Raw genomic sequence first — 11382 nt, 5'->3', positions numbered from 1 at the left:
TTTTGTTTTTGGTGTTGGTGACAAAGGACTTACATTTTTCGGTAGCCAGATATAACCATCTTTTTCAGTGACCTCTCCTGTTGGCTTTTATGCTTGCAGTCCTCATCTATCCCAAATTAGTTTACTATCTGCCAATGCTTTATTCTGGTGTTTAAATTTTTAAAAAATATTTTATCTATATAAAAATTCATCTGCTGGTAACTATAAAATAAGGATCTAACTTGATTTTTTTCAAATTTTTAATTACATCAAATTAGTTTTTGAATATTCGCTTGTTCTGAGGACTAAAGTGACCAAAGACTTTTTAATTATCACAGAGAAGCCTGAAATGTCATAGGTCCCATCTCAGATTGCATCCATGAGACTAGGAAATAATTCACCCTTCAAATGGGTTTGCAGGAGCAGTCCTTAGAACAGAATCAGGTTGTTTTCTGTTACATCATTCAAATGCTGTTGTTCAACATGACAGTTACTGTAAACAAGAAAAAAAGAAAAAATCATGAAGGGGGTCAAGCAAATTAGGAAAGTGCAAATCATGCCCCTATTAAAAAACCTATAAAGGAGATTAAGAGTAATCAGTTTCTGAGCAGGCCTTTTGCCCCCCAAGAGCCCTCATTTAAATAGTGAGTATTAATCATCAGGCCATAAAACTCAATGGACACAAAGAATATAACATTGTAAAATTTTTCTCTGACTTGTTTAATACCTAGCCAGAGCCTTCATTCTGTCTGATATAGAACACATAAGCTATTAAATCAGATAAATCAGTCAATTAGTTAAGTAATTTTCTTTCCAGGCACTTTAGGCTAAGATTTAATCCCTGTTCTGCTCATCCCACCACCAACGTGGCATCTAACTTTGAGGGGAACTTCGGTGGGATGCAATGTCTAGTCTACAGCTTGCCTCCCATATCTGATGGAATTTGTTGGGGTAAATGCACCTTGTATACACTCTGGTCACTACCTTGGGTCTCTTCTGTATCCACCAGTGTATATGGTTCACTGTGCCTTGTCTCCAGAGGACAGATGCACAGAGGTCATCCTCCTCACTCTCATGGCCAGGCTCCTCCTGTAAGCCATCCTCTGTCAGCCACGCTGTGTCCCTCTAAGGGGCATGTGGAACTTTGGGCTACTCTCCTGTGTCTCTCAGGTGTCCTGAGGCCCTGTTGGGGGTGGGGGGTGGGGCATGCTATCTCCAGCCGTCTCCTCTGACACCTGCTCCATCCCCATTTATGCTGTAAACTACTTTCCAAAGTGGGTATAAAAGACTTCTCTGAAGCACTGCTCCCCACTCAGACTTTATCTAGGGAGCAAAATACAGATTTCCTCTTCCCGAACGTTCCCTGCTCTTTCTGGGCTCTGTTCTGCTATCATGGGTCTGTTCCAGGCTGATTCAGGGGCAGAGGGAAAGGGCCAGGCCCATCTCTGGGACCAACTGGCAGCTAGGCTCCTTTATCCTTACCTGAAGCTCCTCTTCACCCAGGCCATCACCTTTTTCTATAGAAAGTTATGGGGGGGGGGGGTGCCTGGGTGGCTCAGTTGGTTAAGTGACTGCCTTCAGCTCAGGTCATGATCCCGGGGTCCTGGGATCGAGCCCCGCATTGGGCTCCCTGCTCGGCGGGGGGCCTGCTTCTCCCTCTCCCACTCCCCCTGCTTGTGTTCCCTCTCAAGCTGTGTCTCTGTCAAATAAATGGATAAAATCTTTAAAAAAAAAAAAAAAAAAGAAAGAAAGAAAGTTATAGAGGGAATTAACTCTTTATCTGGCTTCCTTCAGAGTTTTAGCCTTTAAAAACAAAACAAAATGAAACACCACCTCATCTTATGCCTCCCCTACAAAAATAAAAGGCATTAGATTTTAAGAATAGTGCCTCTGCTCTGAGTTTCAAGAGTCTATTTGGGACTTTTTTTTTTTAAGCAAGGAAAGAAAGAATTTGCCTCTATTCTTTCTAAGTCTCCCTTCCAACAGTGTTCTCTGAAGCACCTGATACAAAGTCAATGTAGATAGGATCATGGTGGGAAGGAGAGAACCAAACCTTATTTAATATTTCTAAGTTTTAATCTGTAATGGATGTGTTTCCAATCTCCAGTTATCTAACAAAAGTCACCACATGTACACCCACTTCCTCTCTGCTCAGAGCCAACAAGAAGGAAGCCAGCCACTCTACAGTTTCCTGAGCCGAAGGGTGGGGAAAGAGACTCTGCAGCAGACATATACATGTCCCTTAATTACCAACAAGTGCACTTCTAAGTGAACTGAACTGATGGAGGTCAGCTGGGGGAGATTTCTTCCAGATCTTTGCTCTCCTACATCACAAGTACCCCCAGGAATAAAGGGTGCAAATAAAGGCAGTCTTACCCAGAGGGAACTATTGATGGGATCAGAACCAGACTTAAGCATTCAGAAAGTTATTTGTTTCCACGTAGTTTTAATTTTATAAATTTGACAATGTGTAATGAATGACAAAGAAAGAAATTCTATCCTCATGGGCCCTACATACTGGACAGTGAACACATTTTAGCCTTGTAACAACAATAACAACAAAAGCCAGATTACTATGCCTCCAACCTGAAATGACTTTCGGATTGTCAGAAAAGTGAACTGGGGAGAACAAGTTCCTATCTCTGTTCACTATTCAATTTGAAGTGTCTTAATTAAATTCTCCTCTGAGCCTCAAGAAGGTGAAGAGAGACTAGAAGGTATAACTTGAAATTCTCCCACAACCACAATATAAGTAGGGAGAAATAATCTCTGGATCTTTCTGACATAAAAGGAAAGTGGAATTTTTTTTTTCCTGTCATACATTCTCTGTTTGAAGGACTAATGTGTAGGAAAGAAACTAGATTTATTTAAGGTTCTTATTCCACAAAGCAGAATTAGGCTTAAGTTTAAGAGAGAAATATTTTTTAAAAAAATATATAAACTTACTTTCATTTTTCACATTAGCATTGAGGGAGCAAAGCAGAAACCAGGGAGAAGATAAGGGGAGAGAAGTATAGTCATTGCTGTGGGTACAAGCAATCATCCACAGTGGTTTGATATCACGTCCCCAGTAGAATCATTGGTCCCTAAATTCTCTGGTCTCCTGCCTTCCCCTGGAAGGTCCGGGGAGGGATAGGATTCACTCATTTGCTTCTTGCTGTTGGCTTGTCATTCTGTCATGCTGTGACCTTAGTCTGCCATGTGGTGGCCTCGACCATCAGATCTCTTCTTGGCCACCTCTACTGCATTCTTAACCTCAGGGCTGTCATTACCCTAGGTTGGCCTTCCCACTGCCAAGGACATAGGGGAAGGTTCTCTCCCCAGCAATATTATAGCTTCTTTACAAGCAACCCCAAAGAGTAGCCTGGCTCTTGTCATTTTCATTCATTCATTCACTCAACATGTATTCAACAAATATTTGATTAGCAGCTACCCATATGCCTGGCATTGGACTTGAAACTGGGGGCACAGTGGAGAGTAAGACAATGATGGTCACTGACTTCATGGAGTACATAATCCAATGTTCTAATTATCTTCCTTTTCCAATAAACTTCTGATAATCTCCTCAGATGCAGAGAAACATCTCGGGTGGCACCTTGAGGCTCATGCTCAAAAGCATTCATTCCCACCAGTGGCACCCAGCATCTCAGACCCTTCTTGTCTTTCCACCTGGGGATGAACTTCCTTTTCACCCAGGCATTTTCCCCCTACTTACCTTTCTCAAATGTTTTAATCTCCATGTCACACAAACCTACTTGTCCATTCCATTTCTCACCACTTTTTCCCAAGAGGGGTAGGGGTCATTATGAAAATGGAATTTTGTCAGCCCAAATTGGTCAGTCATATTGATTATATTATAGTCAACCTACAGAGTTGAATATTCATATTATAAAACTTTATAGGCAATGCACAGTGAAGTTCATGGTCAAAATAATAAATAGAGGGTGCATTTTATATGTTTTGCATACTTTTCCCCCTAGCTGAATAGTAAGGAACCTATTCACAATTTTAGAAAAGAGTGACAAGATCACTTTTATACTTCCCATCCTACACAATGTATTTACTATTTACAGAGCTTTGAAAATGGGAGTACTTAAACAGAATTGGGGTAAACTATAATGGGTCTCCAGCTTAAAGGGAAAAGGTATCCAGTTAATTTCTTTACACTTTCTCTTCAGGATAATGCTTTAACCTTCCCTAAAATGCTGCATTGCAGGAACAACCAGCATTCCCTTTCTTCTCAAAGGATTTTCTGATCAAAATATAGATAGAACTGTAATTTTACCTTGTAGTTACATATTCTTCTCATGGTTAAAGACATTTGTGGTTCTGTTTTTTTTTTTTTTTTAAGATTTATTTATTTGAGAGAGAGAGAGCACAAATGGGAGGGGCAAAGGGGGGAAGGAGAGAGAATCTCAAGCAGACTCCCTGCTGAGCATGGAGCCTGACACGGGACTTGATCTCATGACCCTGAGATCACAGCCTGAGCCTAAATAGTCGTAAGCTTAACCAACTGTGCCACTCAGGTGTCCCAAGACACTTGTGCTTTTGAGCATCATTCCCTGAGATGGGGAGGCTAGAACATCTGGTCTCCTGATGACAAGCACCTCTGAACTGGTGTCAAAAGTCAGGCTTATTCCTCCTATCTTGAAAACACTCAGAACTGGGAAGGAATTGAGAAAGATGTTGCAATACAGGTGGGGCAGGGCCTAAATCATCATAAACCTTTGTGAAATTTTGATCCTCTGCACTGTCATTGACTAGCTCACCCCTGTGATGAGAGGGTGCTCATGAGGTCAGTAAAGCTGACTAAAGATAGTCAAGCAGAACCAGGTTATTCAGGAACCTCAGAGGAGTAACAGCTGCAAATAGGACATCCTATGGTAGTGACAACAAAAGAGAAAGCTGGCATGACGTCTCGAATGCCTGGGTGTAAAAATGATGCCTAGAAATAGCCTAATTCTCTGCAGTGACTTTATTGACTAAAGGCAGAATCATCTGAGTGGAAGAAATAATGAAATACACCTGAGAATTCTGAGTTTGTCAGCAAAATCAATGCAGAAATATGATATGGAAAATTTTCCTGGGCAAAGGGAAAAGCTAAGTTGATCCCAGACTAATAGATATTAATCCATGCAAAGGAAGACTGTAGCGATAGAAGGGGGTCGGTCAGTCAAAAAAGTGTAGATAAATGGGGATCAGAGAGGCAAAACCTGGCATTGTGCGCTCAGTCCTACCCAGGGGAGAGAGGCTGTACATCTGGAAGATTAACCACAGTCTGCATATCCTTCAAGGAACCACACAGTGCATTTGTTAAGAATGTCTCTAGAGTTGGATTAACCTGGTTGGAACACTGGGACCCTAGCTTACCTACCTACTTGCTTATTTACTTACTTAATTACTGTCTGGAACAAGATACTTAAATTTTCTGAGCCTTGGTTTCTTCATATGTAAAATCAAGATAAACAGTTCCTTGTTGTTCTTTCTTCCTGGGAATATGGTGAGACTACATTTCCCAACCTCTCCTAAACTTTGAGGGGTGGCCATGTGACTAACTTCTAGCCAGTAGTATATGAGCAGAAAGAATCTGCAATTCCTCCAGGCCTGACCCATTAAAAACTTCCTATATTCAAACTTCCATCCTCTTTACTTTCCCACTGGTTAGATGTGGTAGAGCCTCTAACATCCTGGATACCTGAGTGATTGTGTGGAGCAGAGGTCCTTTACATACCTGGAACCACCTTAGATTATATGTATGATAAAAAATTAAATTCTATTGGGTAAATCATTATTCCTTTGGAGACATATTTGATACAGCAGTTAGCCATCTTAACTAGTACACCACTGATTGTCTTGTTGAATTTAAAGAGATGTGTCCATGTACAACATGTAGGATAGCACCAGCACAGAGAAAATGCTTAAAAATTGTAGCTTATTATTTTTTATTCTTAGCTAACCCAGACTTCTTTGAGGCTGGTAAAGGCTTCAAGATGGAAATTGATAAATCAGACTCAGCTGAAGTTTCTTTGTTTTTACTTGCTATATTAGCCAAAAAGCACAACACAGGCTATAAAGGAGACGATAAATACATGTTGGCATGAGTGAACAGGTCTCCAATGCCTTCCTTTTCTTTTCAAGTGACATTCAATACAAACAGAGTGAGGGAGTTGTCAAGTCAGAAGAGCCCAGAACTGCACACTCACTGTCTTCATCACTTTTAGCTTGGGATTAGGAGGTGAAGTAAAGAGACAGGCTACATCAGATCATGTCTGTAACATGTCATTTGAGCTTAGGTTTACATTTTTTTTTCTTGCTGAACCATAGTTATGTAATGTTCTTTCTTCCATATTTCATTTCCTACCATTCCACTGGGTCTACTAGAGGTTTCAGCACAACAGGACAAGCTACCATCCTTTTGGCTTTCCTACCATCCTTCTAGCTTTCCTTGATTTCCAAATTACCATGCATTCCAATTAGCTTTCCTGCCCTCTGTAAGTAAAAACTAAAGCCCAGGAGTGAGGACACAGCACTGGCCGCAAGAAAGGAAATCCATATTACACATGAATATATTAACATGATCAGTGGTCCATCAGCCACAGGGTCATCATCCTTTATCCCCCATGCATTATTTTTTTCATGATATTTACAGCTATTTAAAATTCCATTTTTTATTTATTTGCCTACTTATTTATTATCTGCCTCTTCCCACTGAGGTAACACTATGAGGACAGAGACTTTATCTTCTTTGCTGCTGTATCCCAGTGTTCAGAACCAGTGGTCCAATCACCAAGTAGATACAAAAGAAGCATTTTTTTTTTTTTCAAATGAATAAATGAATTAGTTGAATGAATGTATGTTTGTCATGGGTAGGGTTTCCTGGATCTGTTTAATTCTTGAGGACTGATCCAAGAGTCTAGACCAACAAAGCTAATTACTGGGCCCCAGACCAGATCTGGTACCATGATAAGGTTATTTTGTGGGTATGTGCCTGGATATCCAGGCAGCTGGAATCTTCAGGCAAAGTGACTCTAGACAACAATAAAAATATATGGAAATGAATATATCTGGGAATGGAAATTTGTATATCACCCAACTGGAGATGAATCTAGCTTATTGTCACTCTATTTATTGCAATTCATTATTCTCCTTTCTGGTATCAGGAAAAGATTAGAACCCCTGGGCTTACTTAACCTGGAGGGGAAAATGCTAAGACAAGATATAATCTGCTCACTAGAACAAGTCTTGTCAAATTCATCTCATGTCTTTTTTGGTTAGGGTCATTAAACTGATGGATCTGGGGAAATGTTCTACAATAAAGGATTTCATGGGGTCTCTCATGTTATCCTCAGAGACAAGAAGGGAAGTAAGTGGTGGGAAGCTGACCTATGACTGAATGGCAATCCCCAGAGAATGCAGCAGGGGTCTTTGGTAATGGATTTCAATGGATTTGGTATGAATACCTGGAATACACAATGATCAAATCTGTAGATCACAGACAGAGCTAGAAATAAGAACTAACACATGGGTAACAGAATCAGGTCCCACAAATTTTTTATTGAGCTGTAAAAATGGACCAAATTCAGCAAGACTGAATTTAATAGAGATAAGTATCAAGGCACGCTGAACTTGGGTTCAGCATATTAATCACATATTCCATCCAACTAAATTCCTTTAAATCGACCAAACCATTCCCAAGCTGCACAGTGAATATCCTGGAAAACTCAGTCCCTGACATCTTCCAAGAGCACAAGTCTAGAGTCCTATTTCCCAAGGTCAAAGCTAATTCATTTTTTGACCCAGTCTGTTACCAAAGCTCCTGATACCTTGCTTCATTTCTTGACGTTGGCCGAACGCTTGCCCTTTGGCTCTGACCATGAGCCCCCCTCTGCTACTATAATCCCATTTCCCCTGCTTTGACCCCATCTGGTTTATACTCTAGCATCTTTGAGCCCAGTCTCCAGGACCCATATGAGCACCTTCTCTGACCACAGATAGCTTAAGGACAGAATACTTGAAGCAATTCACCAATCTTGGTACACGTGAGGAAAATGTGGGCCCTTGGTTTGCTAGAAGTACAACACAAAAGGTCTCACCATGAGACAGGTTAACAAAACACCAACGTAAACTTGAGTCATAATGCCATATTCATGGTACCAGAAGTTAGAGAGGTTGTTGATGTTCTCTGCCTGCTCTGTGAAAGTCACACCACATCTTGAGATAGGACCTGCTTCTATGTATTGAACAGGCTGGTGTATCTTGAGAAATAAAGGTGGACAGACTTGAAACCATATCCTATGAATGAATGTTCCCCCTTTATTCCCAGGGAAGAAGAAGGGAAGGAATTTCCTTGGTTTTACAAAAGTAAAACTTAGCTGAATACAAAGATATGCTCAATGCAGAAAATTTGGAGAAGACAGGTAAGCATAAAGGTATATGTATCTTCATTCTTTTTTTTCCATTCTTTCATCTTCTGTGTGTGTGTCTATATGTGTGTGTGTGTGTGTTTATGACATTGATTCATACTTTACTGCTACCTTTTTGTACTTTATAATATATTAAGGTGGGTTTTTTTAAAATATTTTTATTTATTTATTTGAGAGAGAGAGAGCATGAGAGAGGGGAGGGTCAGAGGGAGAAGCAGACTCCCTGCAGAGCAGGAAGCCCGATGTCAGACTCGATCTCGGGACTCCAGGATCACGACCTGAGCTGAAGGCAGTCGCTTAACCAACTCTGCCACCCAGGCGCCACTATTAAGGTGTTTTGATCATGAGAATGAATATTACTCTGTAGCAGGTTCATTGAAGAATGCATGTGAGAACTTCTTAAAAGTACAGAGAGGGGATTTTTGGTTTTGAACGTTAAAAGAAATATTATGTATAACTCCATGCTAATTTAGATGTTTTTTAAAAGGAAACCATAAATTATCACAATTGGCCCCCAAAAGATGTCCACTTAGGTGTGTCTCTAGCTTGAGGCTCTCTGGATGAAGACCCTTGTCCACCTGGTCACACACTCCCCACCTTTGACACGTTTCTACCCTCTCTCTAGGTAGAGGAAGGAGCCCTCCATTTGCCTTGCTTCATCCCCTCTCCCCTATGTGAGTTCTATCAAGTGGCTGGCCTGGGGAAGTGCCAAAGGAACCATAAACACTGTTCTCAAACTGGCTGAAAAAGGCTAGTAACTCCTGGTGATTCCAGGGTGGTTTCCAAGCTGCTTGCTGAAGTTAGACGTGGGGACAGAGTTCTTAGGCAATTCCGTTTGCCTGCCACCTTTCCAGACTCATTGCTGGGCCCCACAGATCATCAGCTCTCACCTTCTCCCTCTGAGAAGGAACGGACAAGATGAGCTGTTATATCACCTGGAATTGGGCTGTCTCTCCCCCATCCCGGCTTCCTCTCATAATGCACCAAATCTAAATCCTCCAAAAGCTACTATGTCAGCTATGGCCCACTTAGCATTCCAGGAAACAGGGCCACCTGAGGACATCCCCTCAAGTTCTGGAAAGAATGGGAGAGAGTTTCAAAACCACCTTTCAGAGTGTATAAGCAAGACAGACTAAAGTATCCCCACTCCCCATACAGACGTAGTGAGGACCTGCCTCTGTGCCTTGTCTCCTGCTGTGTCCTCTGGATGGAGTGCTCTTTCCCATCTCGTGATGGCTTACTTGACTTCAAGGGCCAGGTCAAAGCAGCCCTGCACCAGGAAGTGTCAGTGATTTCCCCTTCACAAATGTCTAGCCCACAGGGCACCCATTCTACTATCTCTTATGGCATTGTTTCCTTCCAGCGCCTGTTATACTGAGAAATGCAAATGCCTTAACTTCCCCCCTGGCCTGTAGGCTTCTTTATGGCATGGCCAATGGCTGATTTACTTTTATTTCCCCCATGGGCAGTCGGCAAACAAACGAAGGATGCATTATTATCCTACAAGCTACCTGAGTTCCTGGTGCCCAGGGAAAAGCTGCTTACTTCAGTTTTTCCTGGGACACTTCTTAAGCAATCTCTCTTTCAAAACACACTAATTCCTGCCACCTTCCCATTTCTGGATTCTTTTCTAGCACACTCTGGTGTTCTACATGAGAACTTAACACCACCTTGACCTGCAGGCAGGGAGAGGTTCTAAACAGTAGCCACAAACAAAGCTCTTCCACACTTCTCCATTCCATCCCCAAAGTGAACCCCTCACAGGACCTGTCTCCAATCACTTTAGGGAGAAGCTGGGGGCCCCCTGCAGACGTACCCCTCTGCACAGTGAGGCAGTGTGGCCCCGTGGGAAGTGTCGTGGTCCCAAAGTTGAAAGCCCAGGCTCTTGTCTTAGCTTTCTCTGACTCTGATCTGTTGAAGAGCCCCTTTCTTCCCAATTTCTTCTGTGTAGAAATAAAATCAATGCCCCCCAAACCTCTTCCAGCTTCCTAACCCTTTAAGTGAGATCTTATGTGAAAATGAACACAAATAAATAAAAACAGAGCTGTCCTCATTGAAATTAAAAGGGATGTGGCTTAATCTTTCCTGTGGATTTCTCATTGTCCCACTGACTCACCTCCACCTGCCTCTGTTGGAGCCCCTGGGGACCTCAAAGGGCCGTACAGGACAATCTGAAAACCACTGAAGAGAGACAGTCACTGAGGAGTCCTCTTAATCTGAGTTTCATCTGAGTTTCTGATCCCATAATGTGGATACGGTGATAGCCCAACATGGAGGGGAGCTGAGGGCAGCAAAGGGTGGTGGAGGAGAAGAACCTGAGGTCCACCCAGGGACGTGATCCCCTGTGTGCACAGACAGACTACATACCAACATCCCAGGCCTTACTGGTTGTGGGGCTGCTTAAGGGCAGGACCCTGTTTTATTAATCCCTCCATTTTCACTACCTAGCCCTGCGGCTGGATCAAAGCTGTCGTTTCTCCATCACATCCGATGACTCTCAGTAAGTACGAGTCCCCTTCTATGCCTCCTCTGATAAAGCATCAGGTTCTACCCCGCTTTGCATCTAAATGATTTGTTTATATGCCTACCTTGTCACCATGCTGCAAGATACTCAGGAGCAGGGATAGTATCTTATTCATCTCTGTATCCCAACCAGGCAGAGAGGACAGAATGAGCCATGAGTGAAAAGTCAGGAGAATCAACCTGGAGGTGTTTGGAAAACAGCAGAAGAGCCAGCAGCAGGAAGTCTAAGTAGAGGACAATAAGCTGTAAAGGTAGGTCAGGGTTAGAACACAGTGCCAGACTCAGGTGGACAAAAGGAAGGCTTGCGAAGGCTGGCTGGTAGAGAGTTCCTAAGTGTGGGCTCTGCAGTCAGTAAGACCCTGGTTCTGGCAACTAGTACTGTTGCCAGACTGTTCTGTTCCTCAGTTCCTCCTTTGTCAACGTGAGTGGATAGCATTACTCACCTCATAGGGTTCTT

This window comes from Mirounga leonina, unplaced genomic scaffold (genome assembly GCF_011800145.1).
Source record: "Mirounga leonina isolate KUSES-001 unplaced genomic scaffold, KU_Mleo_1.0 Mir_200, whole genome shotgun sequence".
NCBI classification, from domain to species: Eukaryota; Metazoa; Chordata; class Mammalia; order Carnivora; family Phocidae; genus Mirounga; species Mirounga leonina.
Note: the sequence above shows the minus strand (reverse complement) of the source record.